This window comes from Falco cherrug, chromosome 5, assembly GCF_023634085.1.
Source record: "Falco cherrug isolate bFalChe1 chromosome 5, bFalChe1.pri, whole genome shotgun sequence".
Taxonomy (NCBI): domain Eukaryota; kingdom Metazoa; phylum Chordata; class Aves; order Falconiformes; family Falconidae; genus Falco; species Falco cherrug.
The window spans coordinates 29,700,471-29,719,500 of NC_073701.1; the positions used below are offsets into that span (position 1 = coordinate 29,700,471).

Below are 19,030 nucleotides of genomic sequence, written 5' to 3' on the forward strand. Positions count from 1 at the left end.
TTTATGAAAGTCTATTTTTGCTATATGAAGTATTTGGAATATAGGCATGTACTTCAGTTCTGTGATACAAAAGTTCTTCAGGTCTACTTGTCCTTTTGGACCGTTCTTTGCTGCAGACTGCGCATAATATCCCTAAAAATAAGTTAACTACTTAATTATGGATGTGTAGTGAGAAACAAAGAATATCAATGAGAATTCCATTTTAAAGGTAACTGAGACAAGTTTTGCATATCAATTGACATGAAACAGGCTACAACACACACATTAAGAAGCTGTTAATATTGAAACGTGAGAGATGTTACCACTTTGAGATGAAGAGGAATTCTGATGGGGTTACAGCACAGGTGAGAATGGGTCCTCCCAGCTTTGTCTCACAGCTTAGCCCCACAGCTACCACTTTTCAGAAAAAAAATAATTTTAGTTTACCCTACGTTATATCCAGGACACATTTAAAAATCAAATTGATTTTCAAATACATTAATGCTCTTTGCTGTGTTATGTATTCTGCTCCTTGACTTTTTTTACAGTGAAGTCTCACTTCTGTATTGGTTGCACTTTATCACCACGTGCTTCTTGTCTTTTCTCTAGCCCACCTTTACGAGTCTTTGCTCCCACTAGCCCTTAGGTCTTTGTCTCTGTCCTTTATATCCAGAAGATTGTAAGTCCCATTGACCAGCCACAAACAATTCATGATTCATAAACTTGGTTCCTGTCCCAGTCTGAGTGCTGGAGGAATATTTTCTAACAGGGATGGTGTATCTAAGCTGCTTGCAGACACCTCATTTCTGGTGCACAGATCCAGTGTGAACTTCTAATGGCATTCTGGTGTGGTTCTGTGTATGGAGAGTTTTGAATCAAAGATTTATGCTGAAGGGGTCTGCATGAAAACTCTGTTCTGTGTGTCAAATATAAAAGGGACAATGAAATAATCTAATGTGGATTAAAAATTAATAAAATCAAATGTATTTCTGTGGCAGTAGCACTAAGGGCATTGTTCATGGACTACATCTATTGCTATACTACAGATGGTCATTCCCTCAAACTGCAGACAAAGGACAGCAGGGTGGGTATGGTTAGGAGAAAACACAAAGAAAAGCAAGATTGTATTGATAGGAGCAGGAGGCAGCGTTCTGTGCATATGCAGCCTATTTGCAGGTTTCAGTGGTTGATGGAGCAGAGGTTTAAGATTATATTGGGAGGGATGTTGGGAGGTGCTGTAAGAGATAACACAAGGCAGTAGCTGCCTAGTATCAGGGCAGTGTGGAGGAAAGTACAAGGTCCATGTTTGACTTAACAGTGTATGCACAAGTCCATGACTGGCTGTGGTCCTGCCTGCGCCTGGAGTTTTGCCTAGTTTGCAGAACTGGCATATGGGAACTATTTCAAACGCTGGGAGTTAGACACTTAAGACCAGATTTCTGAGTGCATTAAGTCCCCTTTGCAGTTCAGAATCATTAGCGTGGCTTTCAAAAGCCAAAAAAAGCCCTGGAAATTTTGGAGCTTCCTTTTTTCCCTTTTCACTGCCAGTCTTGTTACATACTCTTAGAATTTTGACTATTTTAGGTTGGTGGCACATGAGTCGTACTCCAAGTATAGGCAGTTTAATAATTTGCTAGGAACATAAAAATGGTATGTGAAACAGATCAAAATGCAGCTGTGCCCAATTCAATGCAGAAACATAATCTGTAGAGATTAGGTGTCCCAGAGCGCCCTGCATTTGAAGGACAATTATGTCGTGTATCGTAGGTCTCGAATGATGAAATGTACCCACTGAAGTCAGTTGGAGTTTTGGCACTGAATTTTAATGAGGCCAAGATCTAACTGGTAGCTACTGGTTCTTTGTGCTCATAATGGGAGCTGTAAGCAAAGTCCTGCTGTGTCCCTGTGCTGCACTAGGGCAATGGGCATTCCTTAGGTTGCCACATTCCTAGATGTTACGTTATGTGCATCTTTTATTTCTCATTGATTCCATCACCACTAAAAATGCTTTCCGGTTCTTTTCTTGAGGGCAGAGAGAGGCAAAAAAAAAAAAAAAAACAACCAAAAAAACCCAACCAAAACCTACCTTTGGAACAAACTGTAAAACAATGAAAAGCTCCACAAAAGTGATTCCGCTGAAGCTTGTCTTCCTCTCATCTGCAGCTAATGTGAACAAAGAATAAAGAAAGGCCAAAAAACAATGTGACAAGCAAAGTCAGCCTGTTATCATCCCTGTTCTATCAGTAAATGAAACAATGCTTCTGAATGCCTAAAGATAATCCCATGGGCAGATAGTAATTTTACAGCCAGGTTTAGATCTAATAATACGCTTGCAGCTTATATGAGATCTGTGATGTCACTTTCTCTCATCCCATCGGCTAGTGCTGCAGATGTCATTTTAATTATATATTATCTTTCTGTGGTCGGTCAAATAATTTAAGTCCTGGATATTCCACTCATTTGGCTTATGTACAAAAACATTTAGAGGCTGTACTTTAGAAATTTTGATATATTACATTTATTCATGGATTCAAATTATTGTAAAATGCTGTTCCCACTATTTACAGAAGAGCAAATTCACCATGCTCAGAAGAAACAGCACAAATTTAATGCACCACTTAACACCTACTTTGAAGACTCCAGCAGGATTTAAGTGTTCAAATACCTTATCCTGATTATCTGCCCAGGTTTAAATTTTTCCCTGAGGCAAAATGTTTCCAGAAACAGGGCAGATAGACGTTTGTTTGTTTCAATAAATGGTAGTTTGATAGATTTTCATTTAATAATCTGCTATGCAAATCATTATTCACGTAAGAGTTGTTTTTCTATCATGTTATAGCCGAGTTCTTAACCTACCAGTCTTTTTTTAAACGATATCTAGATGAAGAAGTCTTTCATGGTACTTAAAACTGAGACTCCTTTCTAAAACTGTGGGTGTAAACTAAGCCCCCCCCCCCAGCAGATGAAAGGCCAGAATTTCATTTGTAATCCATAGTAATAACAAAAATTGGAATGTAACAATTTAAGGATAATCACAACAGATCTGTGGGGAAATCTAGTTTTCAAAATATGCACCCTTTAACAAGGAGAACTGGAGAGTTCATAGAGGCTGCAACACAATCTTCTGACATCTCCTGTTTTTTCCAGTCCTACTGTCTACTGTGAATGCATGATTCAAGGTCACTGATCACATGCCAGGCAGGTAGTGACCTGATGGTGTTTTTGATGATGATTAGCTGTTTCTTGGTGGTCTCAAGCCAATTTAAAATGAGAGAGTGACAAAGCACAATGCCATATCACCAGAGCTGTGTTCGTTGGCATCTTGGTTGGCAGTTTAGTCAGTCTGGCTGGAGACCTGCGGACTACCTGAATGCGTTCGGGGTAAGTGCAGAGCAGGCAGAAGGAACAACGGGAGAAGAGTGTGAAAGGCTGCACTGCTCTGAACCATGCTGCCTGTGAGCCACATGGTGTAACGCCACAAAGAAGCTGTACGGTGCTGTCAGTCCTGGTGGTGGTCTGGCCTCCCGTGAACTGGTATGGCCCTGGGGTGCTCTGTACTCTGCTGTGCTAGGCCTAGGTCAGAAGAGGTTGTCGTCTAGTCAGCAGCTGCCAGTGAACAATTGCAACCCGCTCCAGTTTTCCCCACTTCCCATCCCTGCTCCTGGCCAATCCTTTCCTGATCCCAGGTAGGTACAGCCAGTGGCTCTGCTGCCCCCGGGCTGCCTGTACACCTGAGCAGGCACAAGCGATTCCTGATTAGTGGAGATTTGATTTTGCAGCATCAGCCATGGGAGCCTAAAATGGTCAGGAAACTGCATTTTGAGGAAGTCTGAAACTAAGGTATTTAAATGCTTGCGAAGGGGGGAGAACAACCCTTTCTTTCTCTACGGACCAGCAATAGGAAAGTGCTATAAGGAAGCAGTATCTTTTAATATCTTTCTGGGAAATGATGGCCTCGTTACAACTTCAATCTCTGGAACACTGATTCCTAGGGAAAAACGTGCAATGAGCTCCCCTAAACACTTTACCTAAGGGGAGGAGGGACATGTGTGTGTGTACCTGCATTCTGGAGGATAAGGGACAATCTGAAAACCTAATTACTGTGGCACTCTGTTCTCTTCTCTTCCTTCCCCAGCAGTTCCCTGGAGTTTTTCCTTTTCGTGAACTAATGAACTATTTTATTCAAGAGCTGCTTGAAATGAGTTGAGCAGAGGTAATCCTCCTGAAAAAGTCTGATCCTTTCCTTGTCAAGGGAAAGCTATACAATTACTAAGAAAACTTAGTTAAAAATTTGCTAAATGCTATGTACATTCCAGGAGCTATGTGTGTGTTTGAACTGTGGAAATGCAGTACAGATGTTAAAAAGTAAATATTTTTCTAAGGAAACAGCAGATGGGAGGATTAGACACCTTCTAATAGTGTGCAGTTTTCTTGCCTTTGTAGAAAACCGAGCAAAACTTGTTTATATTTGAAAGATCGTGATGTCCATTTAAGGATACACACCGTATGGCAATATTAAATAATCCATTTTATTGATTAATAAAGTCAGTAAAACAAAGGATCAGTCTGGTTCTTTTGTTTTTCTAAGTCTGTAGGAGGGAGGCTGCAATTCTGTTCCACTGGGCTGTTCTCACGGTTTGATCATGTCATTATCTGCCGCCTTTGTCAGGAGGAAATGTGAAGTGGGCTTTCCAGAAAGATAAATGTGTGTCTTAAAGTTATAAAGGGAATTTGTGCTAAATATGGGGTTTGAACCCAAATCTTCAACCTGTATCTCTGCTGTTTTAAGCAGAAGGGTGTCATTCCACTGACTATGTTAAAAACCTTTTGAACATTAAATCTGGTGTCTGTGCTTGGGCAGTGTACGGTGATTCTAAGACGAAAAAAGTGGCAGTATGTTAAAAGGCATTTTAGTTATTTGCTTTCTTTTAAAAATCAAGACATTACTGCTTGCTTTTCAGATTACGTTCCTTCCTTCCCGCATTTGAAGAAAAATTCTTCTTTTTTTCTCTTTTTTTTCCCTTAAAGATGTAATTAATTTTATAACTTCCTCAGGATTTCTTAAGTGGCCATTTAAACATAGCAAGGTCTCAAAACCTCAAATGGAATGAACTTGAAATTCCTATTACTTTTGGTCACCAGTTGAAATTTCTTGATCAGTCTGTTGTTATCTTTCCAACGATGAATTGCAGGCCTATGAAATGTGATCTTTTGGTTTCAGGCCTGGGCTGAAGTGTCTGGCTGAGGTACTTTCATCATGAAATGCAGTTCTGCAGTCTGTCTGCTCAAAAGAGATCAAGGACAGAATAAGCAACGAGAACAGTGACTTTCTCACCTCCCTGAGGTGTGTTGATGGGCTAGCGGGAAGGGGTTTGCATTATTGCTGCATCTGTCCCAGTTCTGCAGCCCAGCACACCTGTGAGCCCAGCGCTTTACTAGCACTGCAGTAACGCGAAGACAGCAAATGTCTGCTTGGTTACCTGCTGCCAGCAAGCACATACCAGGTCTGCTTGGTATCACTCACCCTTTGCTCTTACTGAACCATTTCTACTGCTTCCTTGGTTATGGATCAGAGTACTCATGGATCCTAGACTAGGCGCAGGCAGGTGGTATCATGTATATATTATCTACCCTACTCCAGCAAACCCTGCAGCGACTGTGACAATATAATCTTGGCATCTGCGACTCTTTCTCCAATACCTCCATCTCTCCCCACTCTCTTTTATCTTCTTGAGCCGCTGCCGTGTGTCTTCCTTTCTTCTTAAGGGGGTGACAGGAGCAGTGTCCCTATCTCATATTTCACATGTTCCACATGAGCTGTCTCACTGACTTCTTGGAGCACCGCTCACATGCTTCAGTTTGCAAGAACATAGACTTGTACCAAAGGGCAGAAATGAAAGCAAAGAACCAGGGTGTTCATACTGATTAGGCTGGTGGAAGTTTTTGCATATCCAGAGTTGTCAAGAATGATCTTGCAAACAGTACTGGGACATTGTCTCTGTGCAGGAAAAGCTAACCTTACTTTCTAAGACTTGTGTGGTGGAGCTCCTTCAGAGGGCCTTAAAAAAAAAAAATGGTCACTTTGCCCCTTTCTGAGCAGAATGGGAGGTTCAAATGCTCCCTATAGCAGCATTAATCCACAGGGAGTCATTAGACCAACAGGATGCTTTCAGAGTTACAGGGAGGAAGATCTTTAATGCTTCTGTCAGTAAGGTTTGCATGCATTTTCCTCCTGTTTTCCTCAGCCGGTGCAGGAAGTGAAAATGGACATTTGGCTTGGCTGATGTATGAGAAGCATCTTTTAATTGAGAAGGGAGGGATTTTTTTGTGTTGAAAAAAGGCTTTTTTATCCAGAGTAAAAATAAACAAACTCACATGCTCGGTTGTTGGTAATGTCAAGAGTTTTAGTGACTTAAAAATTGTGTTTATGTGATAAAATCAGTCACTTAAAATACTGTTTATCAAAAATCCAGGCCAAAAGATAGCTTAAGCACTCTTCCACATAATGTTTGCTGTGGAAAAACTGGAGGAGGAAAGAACTGAAAGGCAAATCTATCTTTTTCAAAGAAACCACCCCATCGCTGAAGGAGAAATCAGAAGTCAATCTCTCTCTCTCTCTCTCTCTCCCCCCCTCTCTCTTTCTCTCTCTCGTTTGTGGCCAGCCTTACTTACACTTCCTTCTAGGTGCTGGCTGTTGTGGCTGTACCCTGTTTTTCCTGTTCTTGATATTGAAGGAGAGGGAGTGGTCACATCTTCATTATATGTGTCCATAAAAATAAGAAGAGCAAGAGCTCATCGTGCTTTGAAGGTGAGATCCAGCAAGCACAGCTCTGTGTCACAGTTTTTGTGGTGGCTTGACCAGCACAGGCAAAAAATGGAGGATGAACAAGCCAAAAAACCAAAGGTGGTTGTTCCTTATAAATGCCTGGGTCTGTCGCTTCTCCTCTGCAACCTAGACGTGGCCCACCCCATCATGAATTTTTTGCTTTACCCTCCCTTATGATGGCAAGGGGACCCTGTGCTTGTTATACAGAGAGAAGTTCAAATGTTGAAAATCCTGTTTATGCCTGTGGTAATTCCCTGTAGGCGATAACGTCAGTGCTGGCCACTTGTCCCAGCCTGATCCTGTGCTAGTAATGAGTATTCGCAGCATGCATTTCAATGTCTGATTAAATCTTTCTGAAAGGCCATCTGTTTGAGGAGGATGTGGCATAGACTTTAATACTTTTTATACCTAGTACTCAATACCGCCGTTTCATGACCTTAGACATAAAGTTTGTCCCCTGGTTAGTTAGCATCCATCCTTATACTCCAATTGGGGAAAATAATTGGATCAAGGCTGTTGCAACCTGTTGGGTCACTGTGTGTCTTTGGGGAAATGTTCCCGGGTGTTGGGTCACAGAAGTTACACATACCCAATGAGACTTTGCTGTGTCCGGGGCTGAGAAAAAGGTTTCTGTTTTCTGGGAAGGGAGTAAAGCATCTCCAGCTGCCTTTCTTTTATAGCACTTGGAGCAGAATCTGATGTAGTCATATATCTGTTGATACATGCCAAATCAGTAAGTAATCTGGCCTTTCTGCTGCATGTTCTCATCTGTGCAAAATATCCAGCATAAGCAGTGTTACATCTGTCTTTCAGTGTCATTCTCCTATAGGCTTGGAAGCAGTTTCCCTTTGCGATTCCCTCAGCATAAAGTAAATCTTCTCTAATGTGCCTTTTCCCGTTCCTTGTTCCCTGTCGTTTGTTTTCCTTAGTGGTACAGTCTGGGTATTCATCCCTTTGGCTGAAAGGAAAAAATGTCACCCTGAGGTTGTGCACATTACCTTTCTTTTGTAACTTTTCTCTCTCACAGTTCCTCATCTCTTCTGTACGTTACCCTTGCGGTCTGTCACTCCCCAGTTTCTCAGAAGATCCTACTTTAGGTTGCTGGAAGCCCTTCCTTTTTCCTGCTTAATCTGTGATCTGTTCTTCAACCCGGGTGTGGGGTTTTCAAATCAGCAAACAAAGGGAAACATGCCATAAAATGAAATCATCTGGAGATTAATTTTCTGCATAACAGGGTGGTGGCCTTTAATGCCAAGGTAGGATATAAGACGGGATATAAAATCTAATCTTCATTTACTTAACCTTTTTTTTTTTTTTTTTTTTTTTTTACTTTTGATCTAAATCTGCAAGGGATCTGTTTGCTGGGACTGGGGGGTTTATATATTTACCTTGCTGTTCAGAGCAATAGTATGTTTGGGTACTTTCCCTCTACAGACATTCTTCTGATGTATAACTAGAGCATAGCATCTAAATTCTTAATTTAGAAAAAAAAAATCACAAATTGACTGACCTAATTGCAATAACACAGCTTTCCCTTTCTCTGTGAGTTTTAACATTTTCAGTTTTGTCTTATATTTCATCCTTTTGTTCTTTTTTCCTTTATTTGTTATTGGTTCACCATCCTTCCTTCCCGAGTATCTCCCTGAACTAGGAGGGGAGTTGCAGCACTTGTGGTATTTAGTGGGTGATCTTTGAGTTTGTCTCTGTTAGCCTCTCTGTGTCTCTGTTTGCCTACAGTGACCTCTCACAGCCCCACACACTGCCTTCTTTTTGCAATACAGTATGACCTTTACTGAAGCAGTTATGAAAAAGCGTTCCATGATATTTCATTCTGGTTCAACTGTCTTGTCCATCTGTTGGCATGTTTTGATCTCTGGAGGTTTTTCCCTTGATCTGTCTCAACTGTTGGGTATCTACTTTGCACTCCTTTGATATTTCTCCCTTTTCTCTTGTGTCTACTTACCTTAGCAGATGCATACCCCTACTTACGAGAGGCACTGACAGCCTGCCTTGCAAACAGAACCATTTATGTGGCCAGCATTTGGATGCCAAGTGCATGAAGTTGCTTTTCTTTTGAACCTGGTGGCAAGTCAGTCTGACCATCTTGATACACAAAGGTGACCAACTTTGTTTGCTGGGGCAATTCTCTTCTTGCCACCATGCCCAGGCTGCCCCGGGGGCTGCCTCCCCCTGCCTCAGCCTGCTGGAGCCATCACAGCAGAGACCTTTACTAGACCCCATCCGGATGCTGGTGACCGTAGCTGGAGTTTGAGGATGATTTAATGTTATAGTTACTTATTATGGAAAACGACAGATTGTCTGTCACTGGAAACCTTGAGGAGGGGCTTTTTAAAATGTGCCCTCGTTGTCAGCTGGCTGCGAGGCAGGAATCCCTGCATGGTGTTCCTCCGTCTGCCTTTTGCTAAAGAGCAGCCTAACAATTGCAGCGATTCCTCTCCCTCCCCAAAAATCCACCTAGGAAATCCTGCATCCACGGCAGTCAATGGCAGCCTTGCCTTGGCTTCACGGACTGTCTGTGCAGGGCTTTCTCCACTTTCTTTGCAGTGGCTACCCTTCATTTTTCCCTCCCACTGGGATAAGCAGGCTATATCTAAGAGAGACAGAGACTAGAGGGGAGCTGAACACCTCCTTTCTCTCTTCAACAGAAATGTACACTTTTTAATAATGTAATCTCAATTAAAAACATGCCAATTAAAATGGGCTTTTTAGTAGGTCTCTGGGGAGAGCAAGCCATAATTCACATTAAAATGTAAAGCTTCAGAAGCAGGGAGAGCTAGGTGCATTGCAAGTGCCCAAATATTCAGTGATTTTAATTACAGTGGAAACTTGATAAATTGCTTTGTGCCACAATCCATTATTAACAGCTTAATGAATATCACTGCTGCCTGTTTTAAACTGCTCCACAGTGAAAATTATTGTCAGTATTTCAGTTGTGAACTCTGATATTCAGTGTGTTTGTGACTTGCCCCCTTAAAAAGGGGGGGAGGTTGAAAGTCTGCAGGCTTGGCTTTGGGTCTGGGTAAGTTCTGCCAGCTGCAGCATCCCAAGAGAGATAAAAGAGGGAAGATGGAGCTTTTGTGTTTCACCAGTATCGGGACTGGCCAGGGGTTACATCTGCTCCTTGCACAGTTTAAGAGCAATGCCATGGCTGTTCCCTGGACATGCAGAGGGCCCTTACGCCGAGTGCTGTTTCTCTGCACGGTACCCATTAGGCTGGAGGGCTGTTTGGGGTGTCCACTCAGGAGTAAAGGGAAGCAGTAGGTAACAGTCCATGATCAAGCATGCTGATGAGCTTAATTTGGAGTGAGCAAAGTGCAAGTTGGTTTGAATGTTCCAGGTTTTAGCTAGCAAAAAGCTGATTTGAGTTACGGAATTAGGCAAGTCCTTCTGGAGCACTGAAATGTAAACAGTGATTGTGCTCAGCTTTGAACAGAGAAGAAACATTATTTTTTTTCTTGACAGTTACTACGGCTGTAAGAATAATAATAGTACTGAGATGCTATATATTTTTATAAATAGTTATAGTAAACTGGTACCTTTCCCCCTCTTTTCAAAGCAGCTTAATATTTCAAGGATAAAGGTTGTTATTAGGAATGTTATTATTTTAGATGCTAACAGCAGGTATAGTGGGCTTATAGTTGTGCCCCACTGAAGTGTTAAGCCGTAGGTATTTAAATAGCCGTGGTCTGGCTTCTTTGAGATTTATTATGGGTGTTCTGTTTTCACTTTTCACTTGATCATGTGGTCTGACCACAGGGTCACAGTTCCCAAAGTGAGGGTACTGCCAGGTGTTTGACAAGATCTGAATGAGTTACAAGGTAGATTTCAGAAGAGAAATGACTGGGAACTGCTCTTCTGATTCAGAGAAGTCACAAGTGCCTGTATGGGATAAACATGATTTGTCTGAATGTAATTAATGTCTCGGGTTTTGCTATTATTATTCTGATTATGTTTTTCTGGAAAACAACAAAAGCATATTCACTTTCGCCATCTCAGAAGTGGCAGCATTGCTCATAATGATGTTAACTTGCACCCTGCCAATTATACAGAGCTCTCCTCGTTCATTATATTGATAATTACACATAGGATTTTTTTTTCCTTGTGAAAAATCTTTCGCTGACAGAGGAATAATGATGCCTGTAAGTTGCTTAAGTATTGCTCAGTCAGGGATATGTAAGATGTGGGAGATGTCCTCATATTTTTGGGGAGAAAGACAGCTGGTATTCTGACATGCTGTTAATATTCATGTGTTTCTGAAGTAGTTTGGGGTTTTTTTTTAGTTTGACTTTAGGAAGCATTCCAGACCACAGGGCTGCCTGATTGTAATTTTTCATTCATCCCTGTACTGGCAGAGGACAAAGAGGCATGAAATATATAAAATGCCATCTAATTTTTCTTTTGTTCTTTAATTCACACACACATGCTTCTTATGTGTGTTTATCAGTGTGCACAAAATGCCTATATTTGCAAGATAATAGCTGTGTAAATATTAGAAAGTCGTATTGAAACTCTGAAGGAAAGGAGAGCAGGGGGAGAATCCTTCCTGCTACCGAGGAGCCATCTATTGGATAAAACCCATAACTGAACCCAGCATCCATGAAACTGCAGAGGATAACACAATTTGTTATTGGTCACTGGGTAGCTGAACATAATCCTTTCCTTCCCAATGCCCCTTTCACCCACTGTGTTAGAAACCTGTACCCCTTCATGCACACAAGAGGAGAGTCAGATACAGAGGCAATTTATGTACTATAGGGCAAAAGCCAGTTTAATATAGCTGAAGATCCAGAATAAATCCTAATGTAGGGTGCAGGCGTGATCATGAATGGATAAGCCAGCAGTAGGATTGCCCACCAGCAATGGAGAGTAGTTGCTTAGAGAAGTAATAAAAAAGGCAAGTTTTTTTCCATATTGTTAATAAAGAACATAAATAACATTAACTGTACTTTTTTGTAACAGTACACGTCATTTATATCAGTCTCACATCCATAAGTATAGTTAAATAAAAGACACTTTTTAGTTACCCAGGATTACTTAAGGCCATCACAAAACCAAATAATGAGGTGTTCCTTCTCTCAAAATGTGTGCAATCTATATGTAATGTGATGCAGAAAGAAAGGATCATGAACAAACCATAAGGAGATATGAGGGAGGACAGGATGTGAACAGTAAATTCCCAGGATGACCCCAACACGTCCTGACAGCTCTTTGGAGTGGGTGGTGGGGCTTTGCAAGCATGGGGCAGGAAGAACAAATAACAAAGAAGCAATAATGACATTCCTGTGCGTTTTCTTGAATGTCAGGCAACTGCTAAAACCAGAACTGATTATTAATCAGGAATTCAATTTAAGCAAATACAATTATAATCTGTGGCAAATAGAAAAGGAACAGAGAGCTGCCTGCAGCATCAGCCTTTAGTCAGCAATTTGAGTCAGCAGAGGGTCAAGTTTCTGGGTGTCAGACACTTATCCTAAACACTCCCTTCCTGTGTCCTCCCTTCCTCCTGCAAAGAGCGGAGGGGAGGAGTGTCAGATGGTTTACCAGGAGGCGAGATAAACTTTGGGAGAGGAGGCATGCATACAGTGTGCAACAGTGTGGTCAGCTCAATGCTGAGTGGGGACTCAGTGCCTGTTCCACACGCTGGCATGCATGGCGGGGAGAGGGGCACGGTGGTGGCCCAAGCTGTTCTTCCCCAGCGCCCAGTTATTTCTTCTTTTGCTGTATTTGCCTGCTGTGTATTCTGACAACCTCACTCCTCCACCTCCAAGAGGCAAAACGTGTGGGGCAGGAGAAGCTCAGCTACTGCACACACAAATCCAGTATTTGTTGTTTGTACTCTGATAATAATGCCAGGAGTCATGATCGGAGTGTTGTTATCCTGAATGTTTTGCAAATACAGAATAAGGAGGTTGCAGTCCACTGTTAATTTTCTACCAGTGACTCTCGCTCGCTGTGATGCAGGGATTGGGAAAACTGGATGAGACTCCCTAGCCATTGAACTTTGGGCTGTATTCTGAGCCTTCCCCATGTGTGCACACGATGGAGGGAGCTGGGACGGATGTACTCTCGTGCCGTGCTCTGGGCTGAGGCTGCCAGCCCAGTGCAGCAGAGATGCCAACCAGCTGCCACAGTGCATGACACTTGTTTGCCATTAGACTGAATTTCATGGAGAAACTTAGTGCTTCTTGTAGATGCCCAGCTCATTCTGCTCAGCCTCGTATTGGAAGGAAAGTCCCCAGAGTCAGAGACCACGGTCAGTTCATTAGGGGTGTAAATGGACCAGGCTGCAAGCAATCGCTTGGGTTTACACTGAAGAGCTACTGGAAGGGTTTCCAGCTCTCTTGGCAAGCCATAAGTTTCTCTGTGGGCCCACAGAATTAATGAAACAATCACATAGCTGTATGCCTTGTTTTCTCTTTCCCCTAATTGTAGTATCTCTTCATCCTACGTATCACTTCAGCTAAGTTAGGCCTCCAGCTAGGGTCTTTGCAGCTCACAGTCAACAGGTCCACACACTTAAGATTATAACCAGCCTGCTTCTACAAGAGCCGAAGAGCTATGTTAAGCTTGTCTCAGCTAGAAACAGTTCTTTGCTCTCTCTCCACTAGCTAACAGTTAGATCTGAAATTCAAATCTATTCCCATCCCTGGACTATGTGGGAACATCTCGAGGAGGCAGCTGTTGTTTCAAGATGTGAGCCCTCCAGTGCCGCTTGCAGCGGTTTAAGCTGAAGTGAGGTGGGTCTGTAACAAAATTTTGGTTTTGAGAATTCCCCCCAGCTTTATTATCAGGTCAAATGAGGTTTGCCTGTGCCTCTGTGGATTACTAAACCTCTTACTTTAACTTTGCATTTTGAAGGTCAGAAAAGTGCAAAATTTTTGAGGAAGAAACCAGCAGTACCTGAGCACTCTTCTCTCTTGCCTCATGAAAGGAGATAGTATCACATGAAAATAGTTTTGTATTTTTCAGTAGTATGATATTTCTGTTATCATCATGCTTTGCTAAAGGCCTACTGAAGTTATAAATATATATATATATGAGATACATGTACAAGTACAGGTTGTGGAGCCTCAGATGTTACCGGTGTAGCTGGGTGAAATGTAGCAATCTGCAGTGACTCACTGGAGCAGGGGAACCCTCTCCAGTGATGAAGATGGTTCAGTGCTGGGGTGGACTGCCTGGGGGGGCTGTGGGAAGCTGGAGTTTGGCTAGGTTTCTAAGAACAGGTTAGACAAGCAGCTGTCAGTGTTGGTTTGGCTGATGCTGCCTCATGGCAAGGGAATGGCGTAGATAACTTACTGAGATCCTTCCAGGCCTCTTTCCCCCATGTGATGGTGCTTTTGCCTGAAGCTCTGAGCCTCTGTACATCTGTTTTCATCCTAGGTCTTAAAGGGTTTTCTGAGATCATCATTAGCTTTTTTCCTCACGGGGTTTTGTAAAATGTGATGTGTTGTACCAATTTTAAGATGGAGAAGCCACACCAGTTATAGCTATGTTTTAAAGGCAAAAAAGGGAGCGCAGCTTGAAGTATCTCAGCTCCTGTGGAGGTCAGTGCTTTATCTGGTAATTCATACTGGCCACTGCAGATTTAGTGGCAAACTGAGCCTATAAAATCCATGTCATACTTGAATTTACACTTACTTGGTTTGGGTTTTTTTTTGTTGTTGTTGTGGGTTTTTTTAATATTATTGGTAGCATATAGAAGATATGTTTTGTTACAGTGCTTAATACTTCCCATGCTCAGGTGCTTTCATCAATTTGCTGACATACCTGCCCCATCTAGGCCTGCTTAGCATCTCATGTAGCCTTTTTGCAACATTATTGTAGGGACACTTCTTTTTTCTTTCAAGTAGAAAGCAAAGGTGTTGCTGTGGCTTATGACATCAAATGTGGTGTCACTGAACACTCACAGTGCTCCCTCATTGCTGTGAACTGCTGCCAGAAACTTGCCTAAGAGTTTAGCGTTGATAATGTATGAAAATATCAGAACAAGTCCAAAGTTATACAAAACCTTCTCAGTGTAGAATTTCACTACAAATGTTAAGATCAGGCCAGACTGGAAAAAGACTGCTCCACTTTCCAAGTGGGCACTCCGTGAACTTTTTTTTTCCTTTAAATTTGCTCAGATTTTTAATGCAACTTATATTGCTTTGTAAGACATGCCTGCCTTCAGACATTCAGCCTATTTGCAATAAAAACATTACAGTGGTTTCACCAGCTGATGTTAACACATGCGAACAAAAGGGGTTTTTTTCTGCCAGACCGAAAGCCTCCCAGCCACTCTTGAACAACCTCTGTACCCTGCAGTTCCACAGTCGCCAGGTCCTTCCAGAGCTGAGCATCACCCCTGAGAGCACCATGACCTCAGCCTTCAGACACACAAATTAGAGGGCGATCAGCTCTGGCCTCTCAGTTAATTCCAGCTTCTGGGTTCATGCACAAGGCAAAAGAACAATTTCTGAAATGTTTAGGGACTGTATGTATTGGCAGAGAGACTGGCTTTTTTGTGATTTCACTGACAAAAAAATCATACCTGCAAGTGTTAGGGAGGGGTTGAATTTGATCCTTTCAAAGCAGTTTGACAAAATTATAATTTTAGTGGCACTGCATTTTGTGCTTTTTCAAAAGGGTCTGGGTAGCTACCACAGTGCTTTACTGATAATGTCAGGGTGACACAGGTTTGTCTCACCTAAAAGATGGTTGCTATTCAGACTCACAAAAAGTGAGCTGGATACAAACTAATACAGCAGAGTTTGTACAGGTTTGTAGGAAACAGAAATAATACGAGGTGTGAGCTTACTACCTGTTAGATAAGGATTCTGAAGCTTAGCTTCTGCTTTTCTGAGATGCCATCAGAGCATTTGAGAAAAGCTAGGAGGTTCTGCACAGTTTATTGTGAATGGCATTATATTAGCAGCATCACATTTGTATGACTTGCACCACAGCAAGTGCTTTACAGAATATCAACCAATTATGTCATCTAGTTTGATTCCTCAATTAATTTTTAAGTTGCTTTCTGTAGTTCTGGGCTCTTTTGAACCCAAAACAGGGAGCTGAACTATCAGTCATGAAAATCTGATTATAGTTTGCAGAAGACACAACTGGAATCACAGCATTAAGAACAAAAATTCCAGCTGATATATATTTGGCATATTCCTTCAGCAATTTTTTACTTCACCTTGCAGAGAAGTTGAATGGCTCAATCTCTCTACCAAAAGCATAACCCAAGGGTCCCCTCGATCCCCAAAGCAGCGATGAATTTGCCAAAACGTCATCTGGTATGTCGATCTTAGATATGAAAACACAGTTCCCTGTTTAGGATGGAAAGAGCTGGAGATGTCCCTCGCCCCCCAGGACCCTTGCCTCCTGTGAGAAAAGTCATGATACATCATGCATGTGAGCGATATATCTGTCGTCTTCTGACAGCTGCAAAACTTAAAAGCAGTGATTTGAGGAGGGGTGATAGATACCGCCGAATTGGCCTTCCCTGGTATAGCACACATCTATTCTTCCAGTGTGTAGCACATAGCTTGTTACGCTTCTGTGCAGAATGATTTCTCTGCATGGCCAGGTGATGTTTAAGGAGACTAATGAGAGAAATGATACAGCCCAGAACACTGGTGTCAGGAAATATATTGCAAGGTGTCTATCTTGGGGAAGCCGAAAGCGGGGCTTGTCTTATTATATATTTCAAAGGGGATGTCTGTGTCACCACCAAGTTAGATATGCACCCTGTCCCATACTGTGTTCAAATTAGATTTTTTCAAATGGTAGCTTTCCATGCAATTTTCATTGGCTTAATGATAGGCTCTGTGTTGTTCAGGGGCAAAACAAGAGGCCATCGCATTGGCACACCGTTCTTTTGAAGCGGGAACTTGTTTCTGAGGCCATTGTAACATAACTATGCAAGTGTCAGAGGACAGGATAGAGGCTATTACAGGCTTCTGCTTTTTGTGAGGGAAATCAAACAAATATCCTCGATGGAAAAAAGGAAGCCAGCAGCTGTACGTGATGACCAGAGAATGTTTTTGTGCAGTGACACTGTCAGTACCTGGTCTGTTGTTGTCAAACTGAAAAAACCTTCCTTACCCCACCCCCCACCCCCGCCCCTCCCTGCTATCAACCAAAGTGCAGAAAACCCCTGTGAATTTTCATGGGCTACCTTTTCCTCATTTCTAGCACTTAACAATCCAATTACATTCGGTTTTATGCTAGTGTTTGCTTCTATTGCCACTGTTAGGTTTTTGAGTCAGAGTGATTTTTCCATCCTGATGGTGTGGAAGAAAAATATGTTTCATTATGACTGGTTATAACCCTGGAAATCTTTTCTCTCGCTTGGGTTGATGACGATTTTTTATGTTGCTTTCTATACTGATGCCTAGAGTGAAGTAGAATGAGCCATAAGGAAGAGTAGCTTTCCTAAAATACAGCTCCTTCCACTGTGTAGAATTATCTTGAAAAAAAGCTTGCATCCTTCTAATTTTATGCCTTTTTTTCCCCACTATTATTCAAGCAGTATTTACAAATGAATGTTGTTTTTGTAAGGATTGTTTATGAATCCATTGCTCTTAGTAACCCCTGCTTACCTGTGAACAAATTACATGGCACAGATAAGGTATCTAGTTGTTTCTCGATAGGGTGACCTTATAAACAGATTCTGCAACAAGGCAAGCTTTTAAATTCCTAAACAAATATATTGTGTGAGTAATAAAAAGAGCTCCTCAAAATGGCCACAGAGGCATTTCAGAGCACATTCTTGGGAGTATGCACTTGTGCTAGCATTCATTAAGTTTGCTTTCAGCAAAAATTCTCACGAATGAAATTTTATTCACTAGTCATTATGATCATTACTTTACTATCATAGCAATAACCAGATGCTTTGTATAAGGCCAGGACCTGATTTTGTCTAAGGCTAGAGAAACATCTTATAGGGTCTCTGGAGAGTGTGTTGTCTAAATACAAGACCAGACTCAGCTAACTGGGAACTGCAAACCCTCAGAGAGCAATGGGTTTGTTTACAAGAAAATTCACAGCTAGAGAAGGATGAATGCAGAACCATACCAAATGTTATATACCATTTGAGCTATAGTATGTTACAGTGCTACAACTCTGTTGAATATGAATGTATTTATATGCTATAAAGATAGTTTAGGTGATGATGACTGGTCTTACGGGTAAAAGGGAATACCTCTACTATTGCAGTTCACTGCTATACTGGACTAGTTTATCCACACATTAATGCACACACTGGAACTGGACTGTTTTGTGTTTGTTTTTTTTTTAATTTAAAAAATTACCTAACCCAAATATATGTACCAGGAAAATTCCTGAAGCATAGGCTATGCCAAAGAGTTGGACTCTGAGTTATGCAGTAGACGGACTCCCAAAGTGTGAATAAAGCCCTTCCTGGAAAAGTTGAATGAGCTTTTTAGCTATGCATAACTGAAGCATGCATGAAGTGCTGCTTCCTCCAGTCTAGAGGAACATAAAAGAGAGGTATCCCATCATGCTGGAGGAGGATGACTGTGGCAGGGCAGTTGCAAATATTTGCTTGCTGTATTAGAAATGAGAGACCAAGGAAGCATGGCCAATTTGAATATGAAAATTGTGCCTAAGTCACAGAGCACAATATATATAATGTTGCTTTGTGTGCCTTCACTTGCTGGGGGAAAAGCATGTATCCCATGCCTTGGAGGTGATGCAGTTTGGCAGGCCAATTTGTTGTCCTTAAGCATGCTGTGAGTGGCATTAACTATTACCTGGAGCATTGATTCTTGGGTGCACCAGAGTGCAAGGTGTGCTATGGTGCACCTGCAAAATAAAAAGGTTCTGTGGGGTGGAGGGAAAGGACTGTTAAAAAGGCAGTGTGCCAATCCCTTGTGTTACTGAAACCTCAAAATAATTATTCCTCTCTGCCTGTAGACAGCTCAGAACAGTTTGTTGGCAGAAGAGATAAGCACAGGACACTAAAATTTCTTCTCTTTTGTTGTCTCACTGCTCTCTTTTCCCGTGTTGTGTGAAAAAAATAAATCTGATTAAGTTCTTTGACATTTATAATTAATTAGCCCTTCCTTACTCTTATCTTGTTTGCCTGTCCTTTTCTCTGGCTTTGTCTTTTTCTACTTTATCTCTCATTCATCAGATCCAAGAAATCATTCAAATGATTTGTTTTTAACAGATAAATGCAGCTTTACAGCATTTTTT

The 19,030-nt window shown here is 41.7% G+C and overlaps 1 protein-coding gene across 3 annotated transcripts in view; it reads left to right on the forward strand.

The window, feature by feature from the left end:
* The window catches only part of TBXAS1 (thromboxane A synthase 1), a 230,903-nt gene that overhangs the window by 141,885 nt on the left and 69,988 nt on the right, over positions 1-19,030 (forward strand). The window lies entirely within an intron of this gene.